An 8,099-nucleotide genomic window follows, 5' to 3' on the forward strand; every position below is an offset into this window, starting at 1 on the left:
ACTATATTACCGAGTATTGTTGCTAGAACTGCTGCACATTAGATTTATTTTCATTTTTACTATTTCTGAATTAGGCTTAGTTTACGCAAATTTTGTCTACATCGAAGCAAGGGGTCCCAAGCGAAAAGTTTCAGTATTTTTTTTTTTTAATTTCCGCCTTGCTTTCCATCAATGCACTACCGTAGTGCATACACCTAAAACTATGCAACGAAAAGACCCATGCACAGGGTGAAAAATTTGCAGGGTGCACACGATGATTTTTTCATTCCGTTATTCAAAAGATATTTTTGATGATGCATTTTCGAACGTTTTTTTGTAGTTTGCTTTAAATTTTAAGAAAAGCAAAGATAAAAATTAAAAATTAACATAAACATCACAAATAAGTGCTGTGAAAGATCTGCATCACCCTTGAATAAACCCTATACAAATAATTCAGTTAAATAGGTGCAATAAATATAGTGACGCTTCTGGACAAACAGTTACAGTTGCTCAACTATGCTCATGTCCTTCTCTTGCGTCCCCGATCCCTGGACAACGTGAGCTACCCATGTGCGAGATGCATTAACCAACCCGGGTTGGAACTAGTTGATGAAAGAAAGAGACGAAGCTTCACTGGGGCCGCTGTCTAACGTGCGGCTCGTTTTGTTATAAACGTATTCTCAACAAAAGTAACCCAAGTTGTGGTTACGCGCCAGGTTTGGGACCAGCTCGGTAAAACACAGTATCATTAAGGTCAATATTGCCTTGGGCAATACTAACTTCTTTTGATTAATCCCATTTTCACGGCGACCGTGGCGAATGTTTATAAACTATGGTTTAAGGATAAGCACTTGGTATGTTCGTTTCCTTCAAGGATTAGATGCTTCTGTCTGGTTGATGTACTCGGGAAGGATAATGCGGATATCACCGTCATCGAAGAAATTCGATGGGCGCGGCAAAATGGATAAAGCATTTGTCCCCTTGACGTAACGGAGAGCAACTTCGGTTTTGGATTCCTCATAGAATAGAGGCTTCGCCGCCGAGCACTGTCGTTGACTCCAGGGGATAAGCGTTTGCAGCAATCCGCATCAGAGCGATGCTCTTTAACATCTTGTTCATTTGCACCCACATCCCGTGGGAAGGCAAGAACGAGGCGTCCTGTGAGCGCTACCTGCGTCACGATATCACGATCTTGTGCGACGATTGCAGTGCCAGGGTGAGTAAGAAAGGGATCTTTGGTTCCACCATCTGAAAATTCAGCCTCCACGATGAAACGTCTAATAATGGACTGAAACTGATCGCCTTTAGCCTTCTACGTGACTGTCTCCTGGTCGAAAAACGGGAAGCCAAACCGATCATGTTGCGATAGACGGATTACACGTTTTTAGTATTCTATGTAAACGTACGTACGATTCAAGGACCAGCTCTTGAAATGCTGAGCGATGGATAGTGCAGCTACATATTTGCAGGAACTACAACGACTCCGCTTGTTTATGGTCTATTCTTACACTAAGTCACGAACATACATATGTATGTACGTACTTTCTCCTATGGCCATTTAAGCCCAATATTTGAGATTCCATCGAGGTCCTTTTGTGCAAATTTTGTGCAACTGGGTACAATCATTTTTCGTCGGAAATACCCATGTCTTTTAGAATACCGCTAGTCTCTTGGAATACATCGTAATAAGTAGGTCGCTCTGTAGAAGCTAATATAATGGGCCGAATTGGCGCTCTTCATCGCATTTAATTCTGCCTTAAAAAACGATACAGTGATGAGGTAGACAAATACTGAGTATAAGTACAAGAGTGAACCGCCTACCTACCTACTCCTAGAGCCGTTAAATTTGAAAGTAAATTACGAAATAAGAACCACGATTTACGTATATGTCCCTGGAATGTCAGGACCCTCTAAAGGAAAGATATTTCTATCCATCCCTGCAACCCAGGAAATACCAGGATCCACATCAAGGGAGGAACGAGACTGGAAGCAGAGCAGTTCTATGAGCGCGCTTAGAAAGAGAGAGATGATATCGACATCGTCGGCCTGAGAACCCGGGGCAATAGTGCAGCATTTTCCAATTTTGCAAACTAATCGAAAGAGGTTGGTCTAGTGGTGAACGAGGACAAGACAATTTACCTCCTGGCAACATATAAAAAGACTTAAAGTATTGGGACACACGTCACTGTCGGCAGTTATAACTTTGAAGTAGTGAAGGACTTTGCCTAACTAGGATCCAGCACCTAACGCCACCAACAGTGTCAGCCTTGAGATGCAGCGAAGAATAACTATTGCCAACAGGTGCACCCTTGGCCTCGGTAGGCAATTGAAAAGCAGAGCCCTTACTAGACGAACAAAAATTATGCTCTACAAATCACTCATCATATCCGTCATTTTATATGGCGCAGAAACATGGACGATGTCAAACAAAGATGAAAAGGCTAGACTTGTTCAAGTCTTCTAATAAAAGCGGCAATACTGCTGCAGTAATGCAAGTTTGCAACACTGTTGTAACTGCTCTACTTGCACATCAACGCTAGAAATTCGCAATGAACGTGATATTTTTATGATGCGCGCAGTACTGTGGTTGCGATTGCAACTCGAACAAGCCCGCTTTGGGGGCTTTCGTGAGAACCTATATACATATATGGCCCGGTTAGGGTGGGCGACGAGTAGACAAGACAAGATGGAAAGACGGACTGTATGAGTTTTTTAACGACGCGGGATTTGTTCCAGTTACAAGCCCATGGACATATGTAGTTAAGCACATACAAATTCAACAATTCAAGAATTGCGCTCGCTCGGGTCGAACCGGTAAATGGCTGTAGTGCCAAATAAGAAGAGAAGGTTATTGGCTATCTGTGAACGTCGTTAATTACTTGCCTGAGAGTTTTTGGGGAACGACGCTGAAGTGACAGTCCTTGGCCAGATACGAATCTGGGTCGTTCTACCGCCATAAACGAATGACAAAACTGTTCATCTTTGGCTGATGAAGTTGAACGAATAACAGACGCGTTCAGATACAGGTAAATTTTTATTGAGAATATTTATTTCTTTTTTCAACTGTTTCTGCAGCTCATTTAAACTGAAGTCATTGTTGCTGGTACTTCAAAGTTCTATTATGGTTAACTTTAATTAAAGTTGCTATTCATATATGTATCCATATGTAATCGACACAGTCCGCCATCTACAATTAACACGAGATAATGTTGGCGCCATTTTAGCTACATAGTTATTAGCAACTACACCATCGCCATACCATTTTCATCTTCGCTTTTATTATACGACTTTTTGCTAAATATTTAAAAACGTTTTTGTTTATAATTATTATTATAATACATATGTTTATGAATTTTCATATACACCTTATGATTCATTTAATATTCATTCCCACCATGCAAAACATGAGAAATAGGCAACAATCGTCAATGGCAACAAATTGGCGACTCACCGATTTATTGCTGTGGTGACAAATCGGCAACATCACTTCATTCATGTCAATTTTGAATAAAAAAGTTCTCAAAAATTCCGAAACTTATGAATATGGCGTCAATAGTATTGGCCAAAAGCATCTAAATTATGCCCAAGGACAAGATTGAAAAAATAGGAAGCCTCACAGCGAGAAAATGAATTAATTCCGATTGTAAGTTGCAATTTGGTATACAATAAAATAAATGAAGTATTAAAAAGAATAAAATTATTCCAAATATCGCCTGAAGCGATAAGAAAAGGACTTATTCAGGTAATAAGAAAACGACTCGCCCAGGCGAGTTGCCTTCGGCGGACGTTTTAAAGCGACCGGTAATAGGAAATCGATTCGATGGCAATATTACCGGCAATAAATTTGTTTCCGAGGGCGACACATTTTCTTATTGCTGGCAACACAAATTGTTTGGTGGGTTTCCTCGGAATTTTTCTTTCTTTATTATGTATTCTTGTTTCATACATACAACATAATAATAGTAAATTTATTTATGTATAATTGGAAAATATTTTATTCGTAATTATATTTTCGATTAAAAAATATTTTTTTTTTTATAAATTTTATATGCATACATATACATACATATTTAAAATAATAATAATTATAGTAGTTTATTCATAAGTGTGAAATGAGAAATTTATAACTCAAATACTTTATTTATTATAAACAGCATACTTTCGTCCTCATCAACATCATCATCATCATCGTCATCATTATGATCATCATCACACAAACGTTGCGTTCTAATAGTAAATGTTCTTGTGAATATACACTAACCGAAAGTGAATTTCAATTTGGAATTGCTAATAAGAGATTTGCTTGACACATTGATAAATTGACTTAGCCAAAAAACTAACGAAAAACAAAAATGCTACCATTTTTACACCGACCTAGCGACGCAGCGACGAGACGAGCAAACAACCAACTAAGTGCTTGCAACAAGCATGTTTGTATGTACATGTTTATGGTGAACAGTTGAGCCCATAGAAACAATCACTGCAATTTCAGACGGTCACATCGCAAAAGAATATTATATGTATGTTTGTATGTTAATAGCTGTTGCTTGGAATTTCTATTGTTGTGGCGAATGCGATCAGCGCAAAATTCCAACAACCTTTGTAATAGTCATTACTCATTAAACTACACAATGCAATGCATATTTTAAATGTATTTTTGTATTTTATTGTTTACTATTTTATTTTTGAAAAAGTTTACGTTTGAACTTTCATTTAGTATAGATTATTAATTTGTTTACTGAATTTGCGGATTTTACTTTTTTGTGTTCTTTTTCGAGGAGTGAACAAACGCAAACGTAAAATGTTGATGTGGATGCGGGAGCAAAGTGAAATCTGGGTGTGTTAACAGATTATATATTTAGGCAGCTGTATTAGAAAGTAGTAGTACATTGCTGCTCGAGTATTGCTGCTGATTTTGGTGACGAGGGAGCTGAAAAGGGAGCGTTTGTTTGTTTTCTGTTTTATGTTTTTACTTTCTTTCTGTTATCGATTTTTAATGTGACTTTATTTTAATCTATTTTCATAGCATTACCATCCTTATCATAATTTTTCATAATTTAAATTTTATATTTTATATTATTATTGGTTGCTTTCCCACTCAACATCATCATCATCATTATCATCCGTATTTTTGTTTCTGCTTTCTATTTCTGGTTTTTAAATTGTAATTTAAATATTTATTTTTTTATTTATAATTATCAGCATAATTTTTTCAAATCTCTCGTTGGAAATTTCATTTTCTGTAAATGAGGTAATAGAAAATTTTTTAATGTGACGCGAAATACGAAATTGGGGGAAAAATATAAAAGTTAATATGCACTCACCTACAAAAGGACATCACTTGCAGCAATTGTTTGTTTGTCGGGTATTTTCATTATCATTCAGCCTTCTACCAGCGGGAGCGCCTTGATTATTTGCTCCGTCGTTTTTAGGTAATTTCTTAGCTGTTAGCGGGTATGGAAAAAAAGAATAATTTATAGTGCAAGTTTACAAGCACTAAAATAAAATACAAATTATACCACCCACAAAAAAAAATTTAACATTGGACGATAGAAACAAAAAAAATAGCGAAGTTTCAAATTCTGACCATAGCTTCGGACCTAAAATCTATACGAATAGCGTAGTATCGCTCTCCGGACTAAAGAATATCGCGTCATTTTATTGCACCAAATAATCATTCATAAATAAATAAATAAATACAATTTTTAATAAATAACTGCCCACTAAATATAATGAGCCCCTTCAATTTTAATTTGTTCAACTTCCCAATACATATTAGGAGAACTTGGTCAAAACTCAAAAATTATTATTCACCGCTTTTAGAAAGTTCACCTCCAAATTTAAGTGAAAAAGTTGTCTTAATTCTGCGAAAAATTGGTACGTGTTTCAAGTATTCCAGTTTTCCAGTTTGTCGACTTTAAGGGAATCCTTTCACTATGTAATCCGCTTCAATCCCTATTGTTATCAACCCTCTTGAGTATAACTTACCAATTGCTAAAAAGATATCATTAACATTCATTCCCGTTTTTGCCGATGTTTCCATGAAGAGTAATCCGTTCTCTTCGGCATATTGCTTTGCTTCTTCGTATTCTACAACACGAATATTTGATAGATCCGCTTTATTGCCAGCCAGGGCAATAACGATATTCGGCGATGCCTAAAAATGAAAGTAGAAAGAGATTATTTAGTGAATTTTAAAAAAGAAATTTTTGCGAACTTTGTCTTTATATTTGGATTCCTTAGGGAGTAAAAGAAATTTATTCGACTATACGTGTACATATATTGCTGAAATTATCCCTTTGAAAAAAGAGGTGTGCACAGCAACCTTATGATCTCTATTTTGCGTTCAACTCATCACAACACCTCATTCAGTCTTACAATCTCCAGAAAGTCTAGAAGAACTCTCGGGGACAGGGAGTGTATTTGCGCTTATCCTCTGGCCACATTGAATTCCGACTTTTTTCCCGTCTTCTCGCCACTGCCATACACTCAAGAAATAGGTACAACGGTGTCCCCTTAGCCGAATCGCATAAGTGACAGAGGTTATGACCAGATGCCTAACTTGTGCAGATCTCATCCTAATCTGCAATGCCCGTGACAATCCTCAGTTTTTCATTAGGTAGGTTAATGAGGAATCTCTGTACCGCTACATAGTGCTTGCCTGTGTGTGTCCCTCCAAAATAGTCATTCCAAGCTGTTATCCTGCAGAGCTCTATTTTGAATTTCTTTACGAAAACTACCGCCTTGTTTATTTCATCTCTTGGGAAAAGGGCTAGGGGGAGCTGGGACATTAGCTTTTCCATGTTGATGGGCTGAAAATCGACTAACCTCCTAACCGAAATTAGGGAAAAGTGAGTTATTTCCGCACATTGGTAGTCAAGTCACTAAATTGATTTCTTCGTGTGGCGGCAGAGGAAGCTTGGCTAGCTACAAATTAACAACGGTTGATAAGAGTTCGCTATCTTAACTTAGTTCATTAAGGTTTCAACTGATTCCATATATCCGGCCACTATTGATGCGGCTTTTTATGACTATCCCCTTCGTGAAACGCTTCCCGAGTTAATGGCAATGTTGTTGTTGTTGTAGCGTCTACTAAGCCCCGCTCAGCTAAGGAGAGGCCCAGGAAGTGTGCGACTTCAACAGGGTCTGTCCATAAGGACAGGGGCGTCAGCTGGCTGGGGTTCTCAGGGCATGTGAAGAGGTGCCGAGATTCATGTGGCGACTCTCCACATGCCGGGCATTGATTGGGCACATCCTATTAATTCTGCTCAGGTATGAGTTTAGCCTGCTGCATAAGCCAGAGCGAGGTTGGTCAATTGTGGGGCGGGTCTCCCGAGGCAGACAAAGTTATGTCCCGTCCACGCCAGGTGGTTGTGTGCCTAGAACGGCATTCACAGGGCGGGAGTCTACATAACTCGAGACTGATTCCCTGTGAATGCCGTTCAGGGCCTGTCGGTAGGCTGACGGGTCCAGACAATAGTGACTCCCTCTGGTGGTTGAGGAGCTTTGAAATATAATAATTCAACAATAGCGGGGATAGGACACCACCCTGTGGTATCCCCTCTATAATTTTTCTCGGTTTGCTAGTTTTGTCTCTAAAGATTCCTGACGAATGTCGACCACTCAGATAATTCGCCGACCACCGTTTTAGTCCCTGTGGGAGAGAGGAGGCTCCAATGTCTTCCAGTAGCGTGGAGTGACTGACGGTGTCAAAAGCATTTGACAGTTCCAGCGCTACTAGAATCAAGACTGTTGTTTTTCCTACTACAGTCGGCTCTACATATTAATATCTGTCCAAGGACTTTCAATTCAGCAGTTTTCCCTAGAAACTCTTTAGGTAATTTTCGGCTGTTAAACACTTAATATTGTTTCCATAAGCTCGGCTCAGTTTTCTACTTAGTAGTAGGTCTATGAAATCCCCCATAACGTTGTTGCTACCTCTTTCAGAATTTCGGGGTGGTAAGTCTCTATAACATAAAATTATGTATCCGCCAGTGGTAGAAAAGGAGGAACAAGTACCCTTTATATTGGAAATATCAAGTAGAAAAGGATTTTACTTTACTTCCACATGAGAATACTTGCGAGAATATCCATATATGTACAAATATTTTTTCTTGTTA

General features: G+C 38.5%; 1 long non-coding RNA gene across 1 annotated transcript; it reads right to left on the bottom strand.

Moving 5' to 3' along the window:
• Positions 1–4,662: 4,662 nt before the first annotated feature.
• Positions 4,663–6,156, bottom strand: LOC118741148. The gene is made up of 3 exons (XR_004993240.1): positions 5,968–6,156; positions 5,304–5,423; positions 4,663–5,219 (listed from the first exon to the last, which is right to left on the bottom strand). It is a non-coding gene; the product is annotated as an uncharacterized LOC118741148 (long non-coding RNA).
• Between the last annotated feature and the right edge of the window lie 1,943 nt (positions 6,157–8,099).

This window comes from Rhagoletis pomonella, unplaced genomic scaffold, assembly GCF_013731165.1.
Source record: "Rhagoletis pomonella isolate Grant_MI unplaced genomic scaffold, Rhpom_1.0 Rhpom_scaffold_00006, whole genome shotgun sequence".
NCBI lineage: Eukaryota > Metazoa > Arthropoda > Insecta > Diptera > Tephritidae > Rhagoletis > Rhagoletis pomonella.